Here is a 25,788-nt window from a genome sequence, read left to right as displayed (position 1 = left end):
TACATTTGGAGGAAAAGGGGGAAGCTTGTAAGCCTGAGAACACCATCCCAACTGTGAAGTATGGGGGTGGTAGCATCATGTTGTGGGGCTGTGTTGCTGCAGGAGGAACTGGTGCACTTCATAAAATAGACGGCATCATGGGGAAAGAACATTGTGTGGAAATATTGAAGCAACATCTCAAGACATCAGCCAGGAAGTTAAAGCTTGGGCGCAAATGCGTCTTCCACATAGACAATGACCCTAAGCATACTGCCAAAGTAGTTACAAAGTGGCTTAAGGACAACAAAATCAATGTTTTGGAGTTGCCATCACAAAGCCCTGATCTCAATCCCATAGAAAATTTGTGGGCAGATCTGAAAAGGCGTGTGCAAGCGAGGTGGCCTACAACCCGGACTCAGTTACACAAGTTCTGTCGGGAGGAATGGACCAGAATTCCAGCAGACTATTGCAAGAAGCTTGTGGAAGGATACCCAAAGCATTTGACCCAAGTCATACAGTTTAAAGGCAATGCTACCAAATACTAAGGAAATGTATGTAAACTTCTGACTCTGAAGAAAGTAATAAAAAATTCTCTAACAAATTATCTCTCTCATTATTGTGGCATTTAGCAAATAGAAATAATTTGGGTAATCCTAACTGACCTAAAACAGGTGAGGTTTAGTCTGATTTAACTTCAGACAGTGAGGAAAAAATGTTTACGTGTCTTTTAACACAGTGTAAACATCTGGTTTCAACTGTATATCGTATATCAACATTCAGCCTGAATATATCGGGATATGACTTTTGGTCCATATCACCCAGCCCTACAATACTCCCAACAAACTTTTTGCACTTTTTGGAATATCTAAAAACCAATGCCTACGTCCTATTCTCAGTAGGTCTTACACAACTCAGTACTGTTTATAGGCCTTCACTCTCTCATAGTTTCTTTTATAACCTCTTTTAATTGCTAAGAAGAGAAAACTATATTGAACCTTTTTTATTTTTTAACTCACTTCTCACCTTTGTCTGATCCCATTACCAACCCGTCCCTCGTCCTTCCGTGCAATGCCTTATTCTGAATTCACAGATAAAGATTTTAGTTATGCCGTGCACGGTCTTTACATTCCCTGGTTTGGAGAAGGAAAAGGATGGCACCAGGGATCCGGCTCGAAGGACCAAATTATGTGAGGTGAAAAAAGGAATCACCATTCTTGCAATAAGGATCTCGAAGTCAGCGTCTCTTTATTCAAGCAGTGCACAGGATCTCACACTACACAAGGTTATCAGAGAGGAGCTCCCAGAACAGAGAAATGACACAGTATTTGTACTCAATGCTAGATTATCTTCAGTACACATCATACTGGCTAGCAACAAACATGTTATCTATTCTCCAGAAGGAGGGAGTATCTTCCTTGAGATGGCACCAAGGCCTCAGGCCTCCTGCACTCTCCTTGAACTAATAGGTTTTCTACAAAACAAGGTACTAAATCGTGCATGAATATAACCTGTTTACTAAACCTAGTAACTAAACCCAATATTTTTCTATCACCAACATAGAAGACACAAGAGTGATGGCAGAATGCCATTCTACCTGTTTTCTTTTTAAGGCACAGTACCACGCCAGTTAGTGCTGCTGCTGCAGTGACAATGACTGCAACCATCCCACCTATAAATCCTCTCGTACTGGTTGTATTCCCTGAAACAGAGAAAGAGTCAGTTGATTCAAGGGTCTCTAGCACTTCACAATGACTTTAAGGTCACACAGATTTTACAGACAGCAACTGCATCTTTAATAACAGAGACTGAGAGTTGTTAGTTCTGCCACTTTACCGTGATCATTCTCAATCCTCACTATGGTGTCACTTCTTAGTGTCTCCTCATCATATCTGAGTTCACACGTGTATATTCCCTCCTGATTTGAAGACAAGTCCTGCAGTGTGAGGCTGCCTGACTCTGATACATTCTTCACCTGCTGCCTCCACTCCTCTGACACTGTGGAGGAGACATCAGTCCTGGTCCTGTTCAGGATGATCTGACTGTGGTTGAATCTCCAAACAAGGCTGAAGTTTGTTAGAGAAGTGTTGGAGGCAGAGCAGGAGATTGTTGTTTCAGCTTTTGATCCACTGATAGACGCTGAAATCATAAAACATAAAAACTGATAAACTGATCAAACATACAGAAACACATATTGGGATACACTAAATTAAGAGGTGGTATAAATATTCTTTTATGCCGTATCTCCAAATGGGATCCATTGGGTAACTGCTTAAAGTGATTGTTGTTGCAGTTCCTGAAGAAGTACAAACAAAACTGACTTTCTAGTTCCTGATTGGGGCATGGGACACCACTAAAATGAACCGTGTCAGGCCATCAGTGAGGACCATCAAGGTGTGGCCAGCAGGGACAGACTCTGTACTCCAGGACAGGTTTCAACACACGGACTGGAGTACGTTTGCTTCTCAAGCCACCTGTGGCTCACACTTGGACATTGACAATTATGCCTCCTCTGTTATGGACTACATCACCACCATCATCGATGATGTCACGACAGAGAAGCAGATCACCACGTACCCCAACCAGAAGCCATGGATGAACAAGGAGGTGCGGCTTCTGCTGAAGGCCCGTAACACTGCCTTCAGATCAGGGAATGCACAGGCCTACAGCACATCCAGAGCAAACCTGAGGAGGGGCATCAAGAAGGCCAAGCACTGCTACAAGCTGAGGATAGAGGGTCACTTCTCCAACTCTGACACCCGACGCATGTGGCAAGGCATCCAGGCCATCACCGACTACAAGCCCAACAACCCCACCCCCACAGCCACGGACGTCTCCTTCCTGAACGAGCTAAACAACTTCTACGCTCGCTTTGAGAGGGACAACGGAAACACCGCCACCAAGACAACACTCCCTGCAGACCAGCCCCTCTCACTCTCCCACACTGATGTCCACACGGCACTGAGCAGAATCAACGCACGCAAGGCTGCTGGACCAGACGGCATCCCAGGACGTGTGCTCAGAGCATGTGCGGAGCAGCTCACCGGGATCTTCACGGACATTTTCAACCTGTCCCTCGCCCAAGCAGCTGTGCCAACATGTTTTAAAGCGGCATCCATCGTGACAGTGCCAAAAGACTCCAAGCCGACGTGCCTCAACGACTACCGCCCTGTAGCACTCACACCCATCATTATGAAGTGCTTCGAGCGACTGGTCCTGGCGCACCTGAAGGACTCCCTCCCTCCCACACTGGACCCACGCCAGTTCGCCTACCGTAGCAACAGGAGCATAGATGATGCAGTCTCCACAGCACTGCACTCTGTGCTCTCACACCTGGACAGTAACCACACCTATGCACGATTGCTGTTTGTTGACTTCAGCTCAGCATTCAACACTGTCATCCCCTCCAAGTTAATCACCAAACTTGGAGCTCTGGGCACCAACACCTCCCTCTGTAACTGGATCATGGACTTTCTGACCAACAGACCACAACACTTGAGGTCAGGCCAGATCTGCTCCACCACTGTCACACTCAACACCGGTGTGCCACAAGGCTGTGTGCTGAGCCCCTTTCTGTTCCCTCTTCACCCACGACAGCAGACCTGTGCATGGATCCAACTCCATCATCAAGTTCGCAGACGACACCACCGTGATTGGTCTCATCACCAACAACCAAGGGACCAGATTTTGAGACTGGTGGGGACACAAAAGTGCTCCAAGGCAGCACTCCTGAAAGTTGACGTTTTTTTACATTTGCAATCATAATTTCACATCATGCAGTTGTTATAGGTTAAAGCAAATAATGAATGACAAGGGGGCAACTTCGAAGAGTTCTCATCTTTACTTTATTTGAAAGAGCCAAACACATGCCTACGCTGGTCTGTGGCAGAAATGAACTGCTGGCAGATTTCTGGCAGGTCAGTATTGTCCAGTTTTCCCTGATGGACATGGCACACAGCAAGATTGTTCAGTCTTACTTGTATCATGGTGGTTCTGAACCATGTTTTAAGTCTCCTAAGAGCACTGAAACTTCTTTCAGCCTCAGCTGATGAAACTGGGATGACTAAAAGCAGCCTAACAAGGGATTCAACTTGATCAAACAAGCCTCTCACTTCAACTGTCAAACCTCTCATTATGTCAGCCATTTCAACACTAGATTTGAAAGTGTATTTGCACCTAAACATGGCTAGTTGGACCTTTAATCTGTCCCTGTTTAGCTCTGAGTATTGATCAACAATGTCCTTCACTTCTCCAGTCAGGAGAGTTTCCTCCAGCTTCTGCAAGACATCTAGATCTGGTTGGTTGAACCTCTCCTCAAACTGAATATGTACACTAGCTAACATTTTATAGAACTCTGTTCTATAATGCTCCTCAGCTGACTCGGGAGTGTGCTGGCTCACCTCACTAGTGTATCGTTTTGTTGGCTTTCTTTGGTGAGGAATCTGGATGGGCTCAATCCCAAGGGAGTCAACCATTGCCACTGCTTTCTCAAAAACCTCATGAAAGCTCTCCTCACTTCTTTTGTCATGTACAGTAGATCTGACACAATCTATGGCATTTCTCATCCCTGCAACAGTTTCAGTCCTTTTTTGCAGAGATGTGCTCAGACACTCCAGCTCCTCTATCACTTCTAATGCCAGACAAAGTTCAAGTACAGTTTTCCCTTTCTCAAACCTCTCTCGCAGACCATTTGCTCTCATGCCTGTGTTAGACCCACTTGATGCCATCTCCTCCAAGCTAGACAAAACACGTTCATACTGAGACAGCACTGCTCTGATGGCTTTCCTCTCACTGTCTACCTGGTTGGGCAAAGTGGACTGAGTGACTTTACTGGTCCTTCTGAACTTACTGCTGCAGAAAATATGTTCTTGAATTTTCCAGTTTGCTTAACGTCCCTAGTTCATGCACCCACTGCAAGGAATTATTTATCAAAGGACTGGGTCTGCATGCAGACTGTATGATCAAGTTAAGACAGTGTGCCCCACAATGCACAAACAATGCCAGTGGTTGCTGTCTCTTCAGTTCTGCTTGTGCTCCAGAATATTTGCCTGACATATTCGCAGCACCATCATATGTCTGAGCTCTTAACCCAGAAATGGCAATATTGAGCCTCAAGAGGACATCCTCAGCCATTTTTGCAATCTCAACTCCAGTGGTACCATGGACCTCATACAAACCAATAAAAACCTCATGTGGTACCAGGTCATGGTCCACATATCTTAAACAAATAGACTCTTGCTCTGTTCCTGAGACATCTTGTGTGCCATCAATAATGAGTGAGTACTGCAAAACTGGTAGCAACTGGATGGACTGTGCAATACTCCTGACAATACAGTTTCCTAGCATTTGCAAAATCTCATTTTGCACTTGAGGAGAGGTATAGTCATGACAGCGAGCTAGCCAAGCACGGAGACGTGCATCATCCTTGGCTTTGAATTTCAAAAGCTGAAATAGATTCCTGGCAAGGTACTGTATTGATCCCACAATATTTTGCAGGCAGTGCCTAGCATCCTCTTGTTGTTGTGCCCATGCACTTGAGAGTTGTGAATCTATTGGGCTTCTCTCTTGAGCACTAACAGTCATGGCATGATGGTGGGATTTGATATTTTGATGCCGCTGAAAACTGGCAAGTGCATTTTTCCAAGTATTGAATCCCTTTGATGAAAAGGCAGGGTCTGCCTTTTTGGACAATTCACTTTTCTTTATGGTGTATGTTTTCACACAGTGAAAACACAGAACACACTTGATGGAGGAGCTATAGTGCAGCCATGGATACTGCTTGTACCAACTCGCTTGGAAACGGAGGACCCTGTTTGATAGCTATTGAGCTGGAATGTTATTTGTGTCAGGTTGGTTGGGCTTGTCCAGAATATCCTCCTGATTACTGCCACTCTCCCTGCCATTCTCCCTGCCACTTTCCCTGCTGCTCTCTCCAGGTGGATCAGTTTCCTTAGGAAGAAACCACAATATAAATTTGACAACTGTATACATGTAGCAACTACTGTAAACACATACACACTAGTAATACATGATCATGAACACCAGATTTGATATAAAGCTCTGATTTTAAAGCCACATAGGTGAAGCATTGCTATTCAGATCATCATCACACTAACATTTGTCACAGTGCTGAATCTCATGACTAACATATCCATCATTATTTAACCTCACCTGTGAATTTCCAGCCTCTCTTTCAGCTTCACCTCCTCTATCTCCTCCAGTCTCTCTTCCTTCATCTGCTCCAGCCTCTCCTTCTCTACCTCCTCCAGCTTCTCTACCTCCTCCAGGATCTCTCCCTCCTCCAGCCTCTCTTCCTTCATCTGCTCCAGCCTCTCCTTCTCTACCTCCTCCAGTCTCTCTTCCTTCATCTGCTCCAGCCTCTCCTTCTCTACCTCCTCCAGCTTCTCTACCTCCTCCAGGATCTCTCCCTCCTCCAGCCTCTCTTCCTTCATCTGCTCCAGCCTCTCCTTCTCTACCTCCTCCAGGCTCTCTCCCTCCTCCAGCCTCTCTTCCTTCATCTGCTCCAGCCTCTCCTTCTCTACCTCCTCCAGGCTCTCTCCCTCCTCCAGCCTCTCTTCCTTCATCTGCTCCAGCCTCTCCTTCTCTACCTCCTCCTGCCTCTCTTCCTCTACCTTCTCTGGCCACTCCTCCTCCATCTCTTCCAGCCTCTCTGCTATCTGTCACCTTTCAAAAATATGTTGATGCATGACATATGAACAAATACATTAGGGATACAATGATTATAGAGCTTGATGGTAAAGTTATTGCCTGAGCAAAAAGGCTTTCACCAAATATTAATATTACCTAATATTAATTAATTATATATTATAATTATAAAATCACATGATCATCTAGAATGTGAGGTTTTATTGTATATCCACTACAAAGTTTCTTCATTTGTGTTTTTAAACCATTGCTCACTTCTACACAAATACATGAAAATAAGAATTCAAAATAAATTTTTAAAAAGTGTATCTCTTTGGCATTAAATAGTCTCTTTTATTCAATATCTGTATTGTTGAGCCTCTACCTATACACCCTTGAAGTAACTTACACTTTGACTCCTAAAGAAGTCTCTTATGTCGAGTTTTCTTTTCTTTGACATCCTGATCCTTCAAATCCTATACAGCACACACGTACACGCACGCAAACAGACACAAACACAAATGTAAATGACACCATTGACATTAAAATCCGTCTAGCTGACGTGACCCATGAAGAACAAATGCCGAACATGTTGACAACAATGGGGCCATTATTGTAGCAAAACTATCTGCAAATGTGTATTTCAGTCCGTGTGTGTGTAACTGGATTTGCAAATGTGTAAAAAAAATCCGCAAATGCATACATCAATCTGTATGCGTAGATAAACCTGTAAATGTGTGATCTGTAAATATCTGGCCTCTCCATTGGATGTGTTCTTACACGTGCATGCAATGGAGGCTGGATGTCGTGCTGTAACTACATAACAGGGCTCTCACGCATTAAAATAAGTTCATCCTCCCGGGCTTCCACTTCCAGCTCTTCTTTGACGTGTGCACGCATTTACGGTGCTACTCTTTCACCTGGCAACTAGAAATAATATTTTGTCCCATCGATTTGCTGATAGGTCGCTGATTCAAGCAGAGGAGTCTGCTTTCGCCTCATCCATTCGTAGATTACTCATTTTAAACAGTCTATGTTAATAATGTGCGGCGAATTTTATCACTTCTCAGCGTGGCGTGTGAGCGTGTGAACTTATTGAAATGTGTGTGTCTCATTCGAGAGCCCTGTTATGTAGTTACAGCACGCCATCCAGCCTCCATTGCATCGGGATCGGGACCAGTGTTCGTCCCAGCCATACAGTCTGTGGTACCAGCCAGCCCAGGTAGCCGGTAGCTAATATCATTTGGTGCTAGCCTAGCGCCCACTGGTGGTATGTAGCTGTATAGCTACGCAGGCACACAGACAAATCTCCACACGCATTTGCAAATCACTACGCGCATTTGCGGATCTGCTGCGGCAGAAGTGTAGCAAAAGTCACGTGTAAGAACACATCCAATGGAGAGGCCAGATATTTACAGATCACACATTTACAGGTTTATCTACGCATACAGATCGATGTACGCATTTGCGGATTTTTTTTTTTTTACACATTTGCAAATCCAGTTACACACACACAGATTTTTTTTTACACATTTGCAAATTTAGTTGTACGGATTGAAATACACATTTGCAGATAGTTTTGCTACAATAATGGCCCCATAGTCAACTTACATGACTTACACTCGCAACTGCAGATATCTGTGTCCGGTCCAACTAGCAGGTTGCATGTGGCTTTTTCAACCAGAAGGAGTGACAGCGGGGACTGAATATTGGTAGGGACGTGTCCCTAGCGTCCCTACCCAATTCTACGCCCTTGCCAACAACGACGAGACAGCCTACAGAGAAGAGGTACAGCACCTGGCCACATGGTGCGCCGACAATAACCTGCTCCTTAACACCAGCAAGACGAAGGAGCTCATTGTGGACTTCAGGAAGGAGAGAAGAAGCACGCATGACCCCATTCACATGAACGGAATGGCCGTCGAGCGTGTCTCCAGCTTCAAGTTCCTGAGGACCCACATCTCAGAGGACCTGTCCTGGACCACCAACACCTCCAGCCTGGTCAAGAAAGCTCACCAGCGCCTCTTCTTCCTGAGGACACTGAAGAAGAATCATCTGTCTTCAGCCATCCTGGTGAACTTCTACCACTGTGTGATTGAGAGCATCCTAACCAACTGTGTCACAGTCCGGTACGGAAGCTGCTCTGCTGTGGAGCGCAAACACCTGCAGCGCATAGTGAAAACTGCCCAGCGCATCACAGGAACTCCACTCCCTGCCATTGAGGACGTCCAGAAGAAGCGCTGTCTGCGTCGTGCCCGCAGCATTCTGAAGGACTCCTCCCACCCGGCACATGGACTATTTTCCCTCCTGCCCTCAGGCAGGCGTTTCAGAAGCCTCCGGACAAGGACCAGCAGACTGAGGAATAGCTTTTTCCCCAGAGCTGTGACCTTATTAAACTCAAACCCCCGCTGACTCCTGCCCCACACTCCCCATGCTGACCCCTACACACCAATTCACACCCCTTAACTCATCATTCAATCACTGACCAAAGACTTTTACACCATCACCACTGCACTATTGGACTGCTCTGCACATGCTCACTTTATACAATCTGTTTGCACAGTACTATGTACCGAATATTGCACTAGTCTAGTAACTTAGAAAGCCACTGCTTATTATTTATTTTTGCACTGTAAGTTGCTCACGTCATCTGTTTTTGTATCGCCTAATTTATCACCTGCCATCTCCTCTATTGTAAATTATGCTAGTTCCTGTTTATAGTCTACTCGCATTTAACGAACAAATCCATCTGTATATGTTCATAGTACCTCACTCAATCGTTATGTATATCTTGCTCATTAACCTGTATATATGGCCTCACCTGTACATAGGTTCTGATCTGTAAATATTGTCCATATGCTGTAAAAACAACCTGTACCATACTTATTTACCATAATATTTATGCCACGTGCACTTACTGCCTATTTCACTTCTGGTTAGATGCTAAACTGCATTTCGTTGCTCTGTACATGTACATGTGTAATGACAATAAAGTTGAATCTAATCTAATCTAATCTAAAATGAATGCATTAACACTGACCCAGTTTGGTCAGCATAGATACAGTTTTTAATACTGGCTTAATGATACTTAGTGCCTCAAGGTTAGTTTGAGTCAACCAGGTGTTACACTGCTACTGTGTATTGATATATTATTTAAGAAACAGGAAAAAAAACAGTGATTTAGCTGAAAAAGAAATACAGTAGATGAGTTTGTAAAGACTGGTGTCTTCTTAAAATACTTACTTGGTTTAAATAAAGTAGCTCTCCTCTTGTTTCTCTGAGTGCTGATGGTGCTGCTGTAGACCAGATCATTGTCACTGTCTGAAAGTATCAGAGAACTGCTGATGTTGTAAAGCTGCTGTTCAGTCTGCTGGACTGTGGTTGTGTTCTTGAAGGTCTCTTTGGATGGAGGTCTGGTGGACCAGGTGAGTTCAGGTTCAGGGTAGATCCAGTTAGAGCTGCAGGTGATCCTGTTTCCTACCCGATCAATGTTCACTTCATGGACTGGAGCTGGAAAAAGAGTTCACAATACAGCACAATACAACAATACAAAAAATGGGAACTGGAGCTGGGAAAATTGACCAACATGGCAACACAATTGTTCCATTTAGAAATGATCTGCACAAAACACAAACAACCTGATGGTGTTACTGTCTCATACCGTCCACTTTCAGGTAGATCAATGACTCCTTGTTTCCACTGATGGTGCTGGTGTAGCACTGGTATCTTCCCTGGTCCTGAACCTTCACTCCTGTCAGCTGCAGTGAGGCGTTTCCTCTGGAGATCTGCTCCTTGAACAGTGATGTCCTGCCTCTGAAGTTCTGGTCCTGGTGTCCCAGCTGGTCTTGGTTGTTGTAGAACGAGTGGACACGAAGGTTTCCAGCTTTCAACCAAAACCAGTGGATGACTACTTCACGGCCAAACTGGAAACTGCACGGTAAGATGCATCTTTCCATGAAAACACAGGACACTTCAGTTTCTGAAACATCAGATAAAGAGATCCACTTTGAGATTTCATTCAGTATAAACATCAACTTTCCTCTATAACTTTGTAGGTAAGAGTTTCATTTGAAGATATGTTCTTTGTTTTCAAAGATAGAGAATAAGCAAAGTCTTCTGATTCTACATGTTGGTTACAGACAACAGAAGTGGCTGATATCCATAAATTCTACCAGTGGCTGGAAAAGGCTGGACTGAAAGACAGCACAGAGGCACTAATCATGGCAGCACAGGAACAGGAGCCAGGATCTACCACACCAGGAGGGACCCAAGGTGAAGGCTGTGCAAAGACACCCCTGAGACAATCCAGCACATAACAGCAAGGTTTAAGATGCTAGTAGGCAGGGCATACATGGAAGACCATAACCATGTTGCTGTAATAGTGCACAGGAAGAGACAGAGTACGGACTGGAAGTCCCATGGTCGAAATGGCACCTGTGGGACTTCCAGATACAAAATGACAAGTTGGCGATGGCTAACCAACTGGACATTAGCGGTGGATGAACGGCACAAGAGTGCCTTAGTGGTAGATGTAGCAATCCTGAGTGATATCAACATCAGGAAGAAGGAACATGAGAAGCTTGAGAAAATACTAAGGGGTGAGAGGATAGCTAGAAAAGATGTGGAAGGTGGAGGCACCAGTGATCCCTGTGGTGATAAGAACACTTGGAGCAGTGACCCTAAAACTGGAAGAGTGGCTCCAGCAGATTCCAGGGACAACATCTGAGAGCTCTGCCCAGAAGAGTGTCTAAGAACAGCTAAGATACTGCTCAGGACCCTCAAGCTCCCAGACCTCTGGTAGAGGCCCCAAGATTGAAGGAAGAAACAAAGATAGTTATTTTTTTCTATAACCCAATAAACCCGGTTTCTTTTATAAAAACGAGTTAAAAAGGAGAAATGAAGCAGAGCCAGCTAACCTGAGACCTTCCAGTAAATAAAACAGTACAAACCTTTAATGTTTGAGTTTGGCCAGACTGACAATCTGATATTAGCTTATTAACCCTTTGGGGTCTGAGCCCATTTTGGCCGTTTTTGAATACTTTTGATTTTGCCTTTACATACCACATAAAAAAATGTTTGCCATACCCATGCTTGGTATCTTTTTTTTCAGCACAACTTCATCTCTATGATCTGTCCCCATTGACGTCTTGTGACGTTTTTTTTTAAAGCAACTTATTATCCTATTTTATTTTATTTTTGGGGTGCCAGTCAGGACTCAGCCTGACAATTTAAATATAAGTTGTTTTTCTTTTTCAGTCAAACCGACACAAAGGATGCATAAATTAAATACCAACTCATACAACCTTAAATAAAGTTAACACAAACCAAAATACCACTTTGTCCTTTTTTTTTTCTTTTAAATGTATTTACACAACAACCAAAAACAAAACAAAAAACAATGTCCACTTTTCCAGGTGTAGGCAGTCTCTCAAAAACACAAAACAATAATTCCTTTTTCAAGGCAAAAGTCCGTTAGTCTTTAGTTCCTATTTATTTCCCACATCCAAAACGACGGAGAGGGAGAAAAAAGAGAGAGAGAAAAAAAAATACATAATCCTCCAACGTCCGTCAAAAAAAAACAAAAACAACAGGGAAAAACATAAATAGCGGTAATCCAGCTCACCCAAACATCCACAATTTTAGCCACTTGCCAGTGAACCCGTGGTCCGGTTCCAATTCAGTTCATTGCAATCGATCGAGAGGGATTAACTACGTCTATATAAACTTTTTTTTATGCTGCCGCAGTTTGCGGACTACAACGCCGAACCGGAACGTCGCTCTGCCAGCACGTCATTGCAGGAGCGCCGGAAGCGGCTGCCTAACGTCTCTTTATATTGACGGCGACGTCAGATCAAAGAGCCGTTTTAATTAATTTTTTTTTTAGCTCGTTACACCCCCTTCCCCCTGTGAAAAGCCTGAACAGGTGGTGGCATACAGTTAATTAATTTTAGTCATCAAGATTGTTCTGTTCGAATCCCAGAAAGTCTTCATCCTCCGACTCTGCTTCGAATATCTTAATGACTTGTTGGCGCTGTTGCCTCTCCCAGTCGCTTGCTGTGGGATAGCAAGGTTTCAAATTTGCGATATTTACGACTCTGAGATCCTCTCCGGAATCCTCCAAGACGATCTCATAATTGAGTGGGCTTATTTTCCGCACGATTCTGTAGGGGCCTTTCCAGCGTGGAGCAAGTTTGGCAGAGAAAGATTTATCTGCCTTGGAATAAGGGTGAGTTTTTAACCAGACTCTGTCCTTTTCTATGAACATTTGCTCTCTCCTGTAACGGTCATAGTTAAGTTTTTGACGTGTCTTTGCTTTTTGCATGTTTTTTGTCACAAATTGTTGTAAATCTACAATTTGGTCCATTTGGTCATAGGCTGGTTCATCCGGTGTACAAAGTTCAGGACTCAACTCGGCATCTATTGGTCCCTTTAGCGTCCGGCTAACATTAAGCTCGGCCGGGGTCACTCCGATGGACTCATGGACAGCAGTGTTGAGTGCAAAACGGAACTCTGGCAAGTATTTATCCCAGTTCTTGTGTTTGTTCTCCACATAGGAAGAAATCATGGCCTTCAAATTTCTGTTCACTCTTTCTGTTAGGTTCGTTTGTGGATGATAAGGGGTAGTTTTCTTCTGTTTTAAGTTCCACTTCTTACAGGTGCCTGCGAATACTGAAGAGATGAATTAGGGACCCTGATCTGAAAGTATGTAATCTGGTACTCCCCAGCGAGTGAGTATTTCTCGGCTGAGCACTTGGGAAACTGTTTCAGCAGTGGCCCGGCGCAGAGGGAACAACTCTACCCAACGTGAGTAGTAGTCGACAAAGACCAATAGATAGTTGTTGTTAACAGAACTTCTTGGAAAGGGTCCCATAATGTCCACTCCCAGCATCTCCCATGGCCGACTGACTGTAGTCTGCTGTAACTTTCCAGGGCGTCTCCTGTTCTCAGGTTTTTGCACTTGACAAATTTGACAGCACTGAACATAATTTTTCACATCCAGACTCATTTTGGGCCAATATGCCAGTGCTTGCAGTCTCTTATAAGTTTTGTATCTCCCTAGATGACCTGCTAGGGGATGGTCATGGAAAAGATGGAGTAGCTGATCCCGAAGAGATGATGGAATATAAACTTGATAAAGCGTTTTATGAGGTAGCTGCACAATCCTGTACACTTTGTCCTCCAAGATGGTAAACTTTGTGACAGAGTTGATGGTTTGCTCACCTGAGTCAAGTATGGATTCATACAGTTTCACTGTCTCTGTATCAGCCTGCTGGGCTTTCCAGACAACCTCGTCAGATATTTGAAGAGCTTCAGACATTTCTCTTTTTGCTGGTTGTACCGTGGCACAAGTGGGAAACTGGCAGTCCACAGGAGCTCTGGACAGGGCGTCGGGAACGATGTTGTACTTCCCTTTCCGATACTCGACTGTAAAGGTAAATTCCTGTAGTCTCAGTGCCCACCGGATCAGCCGAGTGCTCGGTTTTTGAGTTTTAAAAACCCAGATTAGAGATGAATGATCGGTGACAACAGTGAACATGCTCCCTTCCAAATAATAACGCCATTTTTCTAATGCCCATACCACTGCCAAGCACTCTTGTTCTGTTGTAGAATAATTTCTTTCTGCAGGATTCAGAGTCCGGCTAGCAAAAGCGATGACTGCCTCACTGCCCAACCCTGTTTGTTGAGCTAGGACGGCACCCAATCCCACATCGCTAGCATCGGTATAAACGGTGAATGGCAAGGTGAAATCTGGATGGCCAAGAATTGGAGGAGAGGCAAGAAGTTGCTTCAGTGTGTCGAAAGCAACTTGACATGCAGGCGTCCAAAGGTATTTGGAACCTTTTCTCTTTAGAGCATTGAGAGGGTCGGCTACTTGTGAGAAATTTGGAACAAACCGATGGTACCAGCCTGCCATCCCCAAAAATCTCTGAAGCTCTTTAATATTCCTGGGAATGGGGAAGGCTTGCACAGCTCGAGTCTTCTCCTCATCAACCTGAACACCATCCACCGAGACCACGTGACCCAGGAACTTGAGGGAGGTTCTGAAGAACTGGCATTTCTTCAAGTTGATGGTCAGTCCCGCCTCTCGCAGTCTATCCAAGACTGCTTGCAGGTCATAGTGATGCTGTTCCAACGAAGATGAGTGTATGATGATGTCGTCTAAATAGACCATGCAAATCTTTCCCCGCAGATCCCTCAGAACCAACTCCATCAATCTCTGGAACGTCGCTGGGGCATTCTTGAGGCCGAAGGGCATCACCTCAAACTGAAATAAGCCAAGTGGACAGATGAAAGCTGTTTTTTCCTTGCTTCCTTCGTCCATTGGCACCTGCCAGTAACCGCTGTTTAAGTCAATGGTGGTGAAGACTGAGGATCCAGCTAGTGATTCCAGAATCTCCTGAATGTTTGGGATGGGGTAAGCATCTGTTTGAGTTGATGCATTTAACTTTCGGAAGTCAACACAAAAGCGTGACTTGGGGTTGTTCGTCTTGGGAACCAGGACAACTGGAGCGGCATATGGAGATGTGGAAGGGGTGATGATTCCCTCTGCCAACATTACCTCAATATGTTCTTTCATTTCCTGCAGTTTTGTTGGGGAACAGCGGTAAGGTTTTTGTCTGATGGGCATGTCATGGGTGAGTGGAATGAGGTGAGACAAAACAGTTGTTCGTCCAATGTTTTCCGTGCAGACATCAACGTTCATTTCCAATTGTTTGATTAATTTTTGTTTTCCAGATTCATTCAAGTGAGCAAAGTGGACAGCCCCATCCAGTCTCCCTCCTGGAGAATCACTTGAAGTTCCTTGCAAGGCCAAAGTTGGAGAAACAGCCGAATAAAAGGTAACTTGCGGTGGTGCGGGAGCTCTTGCATGTCCTGCTTCTTCCCGGATAAAATAATATTTCTTTCTGGGGTCTGACTTGAACCAGTAAGTGTTCTCCGATACGTCGAACTGCAACCCAGAGAGGAAAACAAAATCAAGGCCAAGGACAACAGGTAGCGCCAGGCATGGAGTAGGCAAGACCACCACAGGAACATTTACAGTTTGTTGTTGAATGTTAACCTGTAATTCCCACATACCACGAGGATATCTTCCTGTGCCATCCGCCAGGTACAAAGGACCTTGCAGCCATGGTTTTAATGTTTCCTCACGTCCTCCTAATTCTCTCCAGAGGGTGTCATTAATGAGAGTATAGGTTGAACCTGTATCCAAAATGGCTGTTCCTCTCCAACAGTCGACTGTAATGGGGACGACTAACTGTCGAGGCAGGTGCTTGGCTGGAGGTGTTGATGATGGGAGTCTGTTTCCAGAGTGGGTAAGTGTATTAAGTGTAGGCTGATTTTGTCCATTTCTTGTGCTTTGGTTGGTCTGAGAAGATGGTGGTCTTTGAAATTTGTTTCTTCCCGAGTGATACTGTGGACAGGTTGATGGAGCATGGGAGTTTTTACACCGCCAGCAGTAAACCTGAGAGACAACAGGTTGGGCAGGTGGGTTGGATGGAGGCTGGGGACCATGATCAGGTTTGTTTGGTTTTTGCATACATTTTTTTCGTTGTTCGTACTGACGTTGGTTCTCTCTGTCTTTTTCCAGTTGTTGTCCCAGACGGACCAATGCTTCCACAGTACTCACATTGCTGCTTCGGAGTTGACTAGCCAGTTTGGGATTAATGTTTTTCAGTGTCAATTTAACAACTTCTTGTTCGGTCATTTTTGGGTTCCACCTTTTGCACAATGAACGGTACATATAAGCAAAGTCCCTTATGCTCTCATCCTCTCCTTGTATGCGAGTTCTGACCCGTTCAGCTAGTTCATCCTGATAGTCTTCTGAAAGAAAGGCAGAATGAAATCTTCTTTCAAATTCTGTCCAGGTAGTAATCTCCAGGCGTGCAACATCCCACCAATCACGGGCTGTTCCCTGCAGCACGTTGCGAAGCGTGGCAATAAGTTCACTGTCTGAGAGTGGATGTAAAGCCAGGAAATCCTTACATTTCTCCAGAAACAGTAAGGGATCCTGTGCATCTTCCAACCTTCCAAACATTGGAAACTGCATTTTAATTGGGCTTTTCCCATGATACTTAGTCCTGGCCTCTTGGTGAACATCAGAGGGAACGGGGGAAATAAGTTCCTCTTCTGTGTCACCAGGGTACATGGTGGACTGTAGTCTTTGACGGTGAGTCTGAGCGTCATACTCAAATGTTTGAGGCATGACAGAAAGAGTTTGGACAGAAGCGTTTACAAGCGATGAGGGATACAGTGATGTTGAGAGATTCCTAATGCCTGATACTTCTCCTTTCAGTGCGTCAATTTTTACTGCACAATGTAACACTTCCTCCTCCAAATGTTTCATTGTGGATGCCATGGGGGTAAGGAAAGATTTGAGGTCCTTTAACAGCTCTGCATGATATTGTTGAATGCGCCAGTTTACTGTGCTTGTGAACTGATTGTGGATATATTGAAATTGCTTATTTATTTTGTCCTCCAGTTCCTTTAATTTTGTTTTGCTTGTAGTTATGATTTCCTCTGTGCTTTCCTCAAAGCAGCTCTTTAATTCCTCCTTCTGGTGTTTCATGAATTCCTGTATTTCTTCCTTGTGATACGCCTGTTGAAGCGTTTTTCCATGTTGATTGGTTTTTGTTTCCTTTTCAGCAATGTTTGTTGGCAAGGGAATTAATGGACCCAGAAGTTCTGACTCTCCACAAAGCTCCATTTCCAGCAGAGAATAGCTGGTTCCTGTTTCAGCATTCTCCATGTTTATGGTTGGATCCTCACAGAGTCCTTCTGCTAGAAAATCCAGGTTCTCCAAAGGGGCAGCCATTTTAGAACATGTGGTCTTTTGTTCCTATTTATTTCCCACATCCAAAACGACGGAGAGGGAGAAAAAAGAGAGAGAGAAAAAAAAATACATAATCCTCCAACGTCCGTCAAAAAAAAACAAAAACAGCAGGGAAAAACATAAATAGCGGTAATCCAGCTCACCCAAACATCCACAATTTTAGCCACTTGCCAGTGAACCCGTGGTCCGGTTCCAATTCAGTTCATTGCAATCGATCGAGAGGGATTAACTACCTCTATATAAACTTTTTTTTATGCTGCCGCAGTTTGCGGACTACAACGCCGAACCGGAACGTCGCTCTGCCAGCACGTCATTGCAGGAGCGCCGGAAGCGGCTGCCTAACGTCTCTTTATATTGACGGCGACGTCAGATCAAAGAGCCGTTTTAATTAATTTTTTTTTTAGCTCGTTACAGTCTGACGTCTCTGTTTATATATATATATATATATATATTGGTCAAGTAGAGTAGTATCAGCAGATTCGACCACTTTTTCCCGTTTGTAAAATCACAAAAAATGACGAAGATTTGGAAAGAAATGCAACGCCAAATCTACGTCTCAAAACACTTTTACTCTCATTGACCAGTTGAGCCAGAAGCAAACACTGTTCCTCTGTCCAGTTGGGTTTCCTACTTCATTTCTTCTCCACTGCTGTTCGGTTTGTGGAAGATTTGAACGCCAAGAAACCCTGCTTCTTCTAGGCCGTTTAGCAATCACAGAAACTGATGAAAGCTGAGCCATTTTAAGCCCTGTGATAGACTGGAGACCTGTCCAGGGTGTACCCCGCCTCTCACCCGATGACAGCTGGGATAGGCTCCAGCAGACCCCACGACCCTTAACAGGAATAAGCGATTACAGAAGAAGAAGATGAGCCATCTTAACCCTTGTTAACCCTCGTTAATACCAAATGGATGAAAAATGACCAGCATGGTAAATGAATGGAAGCAAATAAATAGAACTATCAACATGTGAATACTGTGGTAGTGGGAGTTTTCACACATTTTGTTTTTTAAAGTATAGCTTACTATTTATTTATCTTTATGTAAATTATTATTTATAATTCCACAGTCTTCATAGAGATTAGATTCTATAATTAAATCTACTGATTTGACATTTTATTGAGAAGGTGTGGTTGACCCCCGTTGCTAGGTATGAGTCATCATTTCAAGAGGTGTGATTGGTTGATCCTAAAAGCTTGATAAAAATACACTTTTGGTTAAAATGGGCCTAGAATGGACCGTCAAATCAATAGATTATGAGTCTCATAGTACTTGATACACGGACATACTGCTTGTATTGTAAGGCTGATTTCTACACCAAACTTGAGATTTGCTTGTGATATAAAAAAATACATAAACATACTCAAAAGGCAAAGGCTAAGTTAACGGTTCCACCCAAAACAAGCTGCCATTAATGACCAAAAAAAATAAAAATAAATAATAACTCTGCAAAAAAGGCTGAAGCCGCATGGCATTAGCTATTGCTGAACACTGTTCCATGATTCCTGTCAGTAAACGCATCACTCACCTCCATCTACAGGACTGATGACCAGTAAAAGGCCGATCAGAAGAAAAGCGGCCCAGTCGAGACTCATCCTCCTCAGAGTTTCCTTTTCTCCGCCGTTATTGTTGGACTCTTGTACTAGCTTCTTTTTTTCCGGTCACGGAAACAGTACCCTCCGCTGTTGTCCTGACAATCCCATATCTTCCCAGAAAGTGAGGAGACAGAGAGACTGATGATGGGTTGGGTCTTATCCCTGCTCCTGTGGCATCGGCACCTAGCAGAAGCATTTCCGATGCCACTGCTTAAACCACTGTTTGGACGAGACAACAGAGTCGCTCCAGCGTGACTCGACTCCAGTCAGGAGACTTGACTGTATACTAGGTCAGGAGACTAAGAACAGGAAGCACACGCAAGAAACTTCAAAATAAAATCGTCGTGTACACTATTTTGGAAGAAGCGGCTTTGTCGTTGATTTATATTAATTAATCGACACGAAAACAATTAATTTCGTTTGCAAAATACATGTTGATTTTGCCTTTTCGTTATACGTTGCAATATAAGTCTATAAGCAACATTATTGCATTACATCAACTGTCAAGATTGGGTCCATCCATATAGTCACATAAGTTAACATAAAGATAAAACATCTTAATAGTTGGAAACAGAGAGCAGTATTTATTTTCCTAAAAAGCACCAACTCACCTGTTTTAATGGTATAATGAAAACAAAGTATTATTAGGTGCTCACTTAAAAAAAAATAAAAAATGAAAACACAAAATGACCTTTTTTAATGTTACTATTCACTGATGATTTGAATACAGTATAGAAATCAAAAGCATTGAGTACACGGGGAAATTATACAATATAAATGGTTTCATAAAGGTAATGAACACATGCTGTGTTACAATCTACAAAAATCTACTTTACAGAAATTTCAATTCAATTCAATTCAAAATATCAAAAAGAAACAAGTGTAGAACTGGAACCAGAAACTGCTCTGGATATAGGCTGGTGAAACAACATGGTGATCCCTCTCTCTCATTGTTACATCCAGCGTCAGGGTGGGGGAGAAACTGGACCCACTGAAGACACGGACAGGAATAGTGGTAAACAAATTCTTCTTTAATTCTCTTCAGAAATAGTTTATTTTCGTTTTCATTCAGTTGTTACTCGTGGTGTGTGGCTTATCACTTGCAGTTTTATTTACTAAAACTATAGTTTGCAACTTACTTTGTTGTCTGATTATCACAGCCGTTACCAGGAGTGGGTTACAACTGCCACAGATGCCACGGCTGATGACGGTGTTTGGGATATAATATAATATACACGGATTTTATTTTACTTATTGATTTTGTTAGTTTTTGTATGCATGCATCCATTTGCTAATGTTTGCTGAGGTTGTGAATAATACTACTAAAGAGTTTCTCAAACGTTTAACTAATAGCTTAATATCCTCACAGTGCACCACTAGTGAATAAATTCAGCAACAAGCAGCAGTGACTTATTCACAAGCACACACACAGGAAACACCAGTAACAGCAGGTGCAGCTCTGTTCATCCTTTAGTTTGCCAATGTTCTTCTTCTTCTGTAATCGCTTAGTCCTGTTAAGAGTCGCGGGGTCTGCTGGAGCCTATCCCAGCTGTCATCGGGCGAGAGGCGGGGTACACCCTGGACAGGTCGCCAGTCTATCGCAGGAGTTTGCCAGTGTAGAAAGTAAAATAACACTTTTTTTCTCCTGTTTTTACCGTCAGCATTGAGTCTTGTTACTCCTGTGTGTGCGTGTGTGTATCCTTTTTTGTATTTAATTTACCAAGACATGTAGTATGTTCTCTGATATTCCAAATCTATTGATTTGCATTGTAATGTTTCATGTTATGTACATTTTGTGTATATGTTTTGTTTGTTTAATGCATAAGTGCTTTGCATTGCCCTGTTGTGCCACATCAATTTTCCATTGGGTTACAGTGAATCATCTGAACACAGTATCTTACATAAAACTGGGGGGGGGGGGGGGTTCTCTGATGTTGCCTCATTGTTGGCAACATCACTGTGCTGGTTCTGAATGTAATGTATGGAGGTATGGAGTACAGCTGAGGTATAGAAAGGCAGATGATGTAATTCATCTGTTTTAAACTGGAGAAAGTAACGCATTTTGCCAATGTCTTGAATTTGTTTTACAGAGAAATTTGTGCTTTTTCATGGTCAACTGTATTTATGAAGCCTTTAAAAGGCATATGGTAAGTGTTCTGCTGCGGCATCTACAAACATTTTAATGTCGATGTCAACCAACATCACCATCTTATTTTGAAATGTAGATACATTTTCAAAAATAAGAGGGAGATTTTTCTTAGTCAGCAGTGGGACAGACAAGCATGGAGGGATGATCTTGGTAATTGACAGTGCCTCATGTGTAAGAGGAAAGCCAAGACAATAGGTAGATGCAACATAAATAATAAAATACAAATAATTTCATAAATTCTATTAAGCATTCAGAAAAACAATATAAACAACTGACCCTGTGAAATTAACAGTCAACAATAGTAGCCTACTTCTCAAGACACCTACAATACTTAAGAGAAATTTTATTATCAAGTGTTATCAAGTCTTATTTAGGTAATTAGGCAATGTTTGAGCAATCTGCATTTGACTATTAAATGTGTTTGTATATAGCTCACTCTGACCACAAGGATGGAGTATAGGTTCTGTTTATGTGGTCATAGACAGACAGGCCCACTTCATGCGCGGTGTGGGGACCCAGCCAGCCGGGAGGCAACACAGGTTTCATGTACCTTGATGAAAAAAACTGCATTTGATGTTGCTTTGGACCATAATCATATAGTAATACTGAATGAAGTGGTGTCTGTCTGATTATGATTCCATGTAGGACCGGCCATGTACAGACACATAAATAAACTTGCATCTGGTCAGTGAATGGTGCTACTTTTGGACTCCGTAGGCTAGCTAACACTAAGCTAGGCACTTCGCGGCATTAACTAACTTTAGCCAAATGACCATTTTTACCTAAAGCATCACCAAGTTCCAAACATAACTTACCATTATTCACGGACGTAAATTTTTTTTTTTTTTGGGGGGGGGGGACACAGAGGACATTACCCATGCACTTTTTCAAAAGGCCGTTTTAGTCCCCTGCACTTTTTACCGTCCAAAAACAATGTTACACTATAGTAAACATAGACACATCTAGCACTAGAGGATCTTTTACAGGCTTCTTTTTCCTTAAACCACCTGAGTATTCTGCTTTGGTAGTAGTAAAAAGAAAAAATGTAAAAGAAAACAAGACAAAAAAAAAACAACACACCTGTATCCTCAACCTGCTGTATCCCACTTCTGACATCATGTGTGAGAGACCGAGCTGGCCAAAGCAGGAGAACACCATTAATAGTCCTGATTAACACGTTCATTTATCAGAGAATCATTTAATCCTCCAGCCCACAGTTCAGAAGTTCATTCTTTTCCTTTCTTTCTGTCTCAATTTGTCCATTTGACATGAACTTCTCCAAGCTTGGGGAGGCTTAGTTGGTGTCAGACGAGATGTCATCTTTCACAGTGCTGTTTTTTTGTTGACCTGAAGGGAAAAGTTGAGTTGAGGCCACAAGTTAATCATTAATACAAGCAGCACAAAATAAATTAATTCAGTAGTTGAGGGAGCACATCTTTTTACCTTTGTTATGTGTGCAGTACAGTACCAGGCCGATGACTAGCACGACTTTAAGAAAGACAGTGGCAGCCACTCCACCTACAAGTCCAAGAGTGGCTGAACTCTCTGAAACAGAGATAGTCATTTTACCTAAATGCATCATCCTGGTGTTTACTGTTGTTTTGATGTTTGCAGGTCACACAGATATTACAGATAATAATGATCCTTATATATTCATATAAACACCTAAAACGTCCTAACTTACTTTACCTTCTATCCTCACTAAGGTGTCAGTTCTTAGTGTCTCCTCATCATCACTGAGTTCACACGTGTATATTCCCTCCTGATTTGAAGACAAGTCCTGTAGTGTGAGGCTGCCTGACTCTGATACATCCTTCACCTGCTGCCTCCACTCCTCTGACACTGTGGAGGAGACATCAGTCCTGGTCCTGTTCAGGATGATCTGACTGTGGTTGAATCTCCAAACGAGGCTGAAGCTTGTTAGAGAAGTGTTGGAGGCAGAGCAGGAGATTGTTGTTTCAGTGGCTGACACAATGATAGAAGCTGAAATAATAGAAGACAAAAATAAGAATAAAAGCTGTCCCTCCTTCTCCAGACTTTCATAACATACCTCCACCTGATTTACTGGTTTAGTTGTCAGATTAGATGTACAGTATTACTCACGTAGTCGTCTAAAAGTAGCTCTCCTCTTGTTTCTCTGAGTGCTGATGGTGCAGCTGTAGACCAGATCATTGTCACTGTCTGAAAGTATCAGAGAACTGCTGATGTTGTAAAGCTGCTGTTCAGTCTGCTGGACTGTGGTTGTGTTCTTGAAGGTCTCTTTGGATGGAGGTCTGGTGGACCAGGTGAGTTCAGGTTCAGGGTAGATCCAGTTAGAGCTGCAGGTGATCCTGTTTCCTACCTGATCAATGTTGACTTCATGGACTGGAGCTGGAAATAAAAAAAAACAATACAATAAAACAAACAAATGAATTTTAATTGAATTGAATTTAATGCTAAAAGGTGAATGTTTTCTTCATTTTCAGATTTCTAGCAGACACCATACGTTCTCTGACAAAACTGACAGGTACTTTCAGTTGTTGAAGACTCCCTCCAGCTTCACCAATGCCTGCTGAACAAAACAACCCCAAAGCATGATGCTGTGACCCCCATGCTTCTCCATGGATATGGTGTCTTTTTATTGATGTGCTGTGTTGATTTTGACCCAAACATAGAGAACATTTTACAATTTTGGCTGAAAAGTTCAAACTTTGTCCCATCATCAGATCATAACACATTTTCCACATGGCGGGAGTCTGGATTTATGTTGTTGTAAAGTTCAGTTTGGCTGAGACAAAGCTTGCTTTGCCATCTTGCCCCGTAGCCCAGACAGACGTCACACGTGGGGGGCAACCAGTGCTTGCCAGAAAGGCAACTTGCAGTTCCTCTAATGTCCTCTCTTTGTCTTCTCATCAGTCTGTGAAGGACTCCTGTTTTTGATTGTGTGTCCTCCGTTAAGTCCTTGCTCAGACTGAATTTATCAGAGATCCTATCTGGATTTGTAATGAGTTGAATTTAATTTGAACTGAAAATACATTAATTTCTTCTGAAATTTGTTTTAACTTTTCCTACATAGTTGCTTTTTTATACCAACTTCTTCTTATTAAAAACATGTTTTAATTTACTATGTTAAACTGCATGGTAAGATGCATCTTTCCATGAAAACACAGGACACCTCAGTATCTGAAACATCAGATAAAGAGATTCACTTTGAGATTCAATTCACTATAAACATCAACTTTCCTCTATAACATTGTAGGTGACAGTTTCATTTGAAGATATGTTCTTTGTTTTCAAAGTTAGAGAATAAGCAAAGTCTTCTGATGCTACATGTTGGTCCTCACATAATCTGCAGGGACAGGGAGTGGAGGACAATTATTACAATGTCTACGCTGACCTGTTCAATGGGTAAATTAACAGCAGACTAACTGGACATTATCACGTCTGCATCATTTATTTAAATCCAACACCTCTGAACCAGTTTCCACAGAAATAGAAGAATTATATTTTGAATTTCTCTGTATGTTGACAGCATCAGACCTATTAAATATGTGTGGCAGAGTGTCAGTGTGACGGGTGAGGACACATTTCAGCAGGTGACACCAATGTCACATCCCAGGGAGCCCAACCACTTCTATGTGGCTTCAACATCTCACCTGATGAAGACCATGGAGAGGCTGGTTCTGAACCACCACCGACCCCTGCTGAGTCCGAAGCTAGGTCCTCCGCAGTTTGCCTATAAACTGAGCATTGGGGTGGATGACGCTGTCATCTGCCTGCTGCACAGATCCTTCTTGCACCTTGAGGTGCCCAGAGGCACTGAGACTCATGTCTTTTGACTTCTCCAGTGCCTTTAACACGATACAACCCTCGCTCCTCAAGGAGAAGCTAGAGAGAGCAAGACTAAACAGCCAGCCGACTGCATGGACCATCGATTACCTCACGGACAGATCACAGTGTGTGAGGCTTCACGGCTGTGTGTCTGATGAAGTGTTTTGCAGCGCAGGTGCTCCACAAGGGACAGTACCACTACTACAGTACTACTGGGACAGTACTGCTCTTTCCATTCCTCTTCTCCATCTACATATACATCTCCTGTATAACACAGACAGCTGCAGCTTTGTTGACTGATGTGAACGCAGTCACCCTCACATCAATGCCATCAAGACAAATGAGATGGTGCTCCGTTCTGGGCAGTCCTCTGAATTCAGTGGAGCAGGTGGGGGAGAGAAGGATGTTGGTTAAACTGTCAAACATCAGGAACAACCCCTGTCAGCCCCTGTATGAGACAGTTGGGACTTCAGGAAGCGCCTTCAGCCACAGACTGGAGGCAGTAACACTTCCGGAGGTCTTTTGTCCCCTCAGCAGTCAGACTGTTTAACACCAGCATTTCTTAGCACTGCTGCTGAGCTTCTTTTCTTGGATATACAAGAGCACAGTCTATACCAGCTCATCACTTTCATTACTTCAGGTCTTTTTGTGCAATACTTTGTGCAACTCCTACTGGAGTTTGTTTTATTCAGGATATTCATGAATGTCAATATGTATCACTCAGCCTCCTTACTGCCTCAAGGCTGTATTTACACTAGTTTTTCTTTTTCAACTTTTGGTTAGCT

The 25,788-nt window shown here is 43.1% G+C and overlaps 1 long non-coding RNA gene across 1 annotated transcript; it reads right to left on the bottom strand.

The window, feature by feature from the left end:
* Positions 1–1,160: 1,160 nt before the first annotated feature.
* Positions 1,161–10,144, bottom strand: LOC311503209. The gene is made up of 3 exons (XR_014699574.1): positions 9,865–10,144; positions 1,813–2,115; positions 1,161–1,678 (listed from the first exon to the last, which is right to left on the bottom strand). It is a non-coding gene; the product is annotated as an uncharacterized lncRNA (long non-coding RNA).
* Between the last annotated feature and the right edge of the window lie 15,644 nt (positions 10,145–25,788).

The sequence above is a fragment of the Chelon labrosus genome, assembly GCF_963514085.1.
Source record: "Chelon labrosus genome assembly, chromosome: 18".
In the NCBI taxonomy this organism is placed as follows: Eukaryota; Metazoa; Chordata; class Actinopteri; order Mugiliformes; family Mugilidae; genus Chelon; species Chelon labrosus.
The sequence above is the reverse complement of the archived record's forward strand: the minus strand, read 5'-3'. Positions and strand labels throughout refer to the sequence as shown.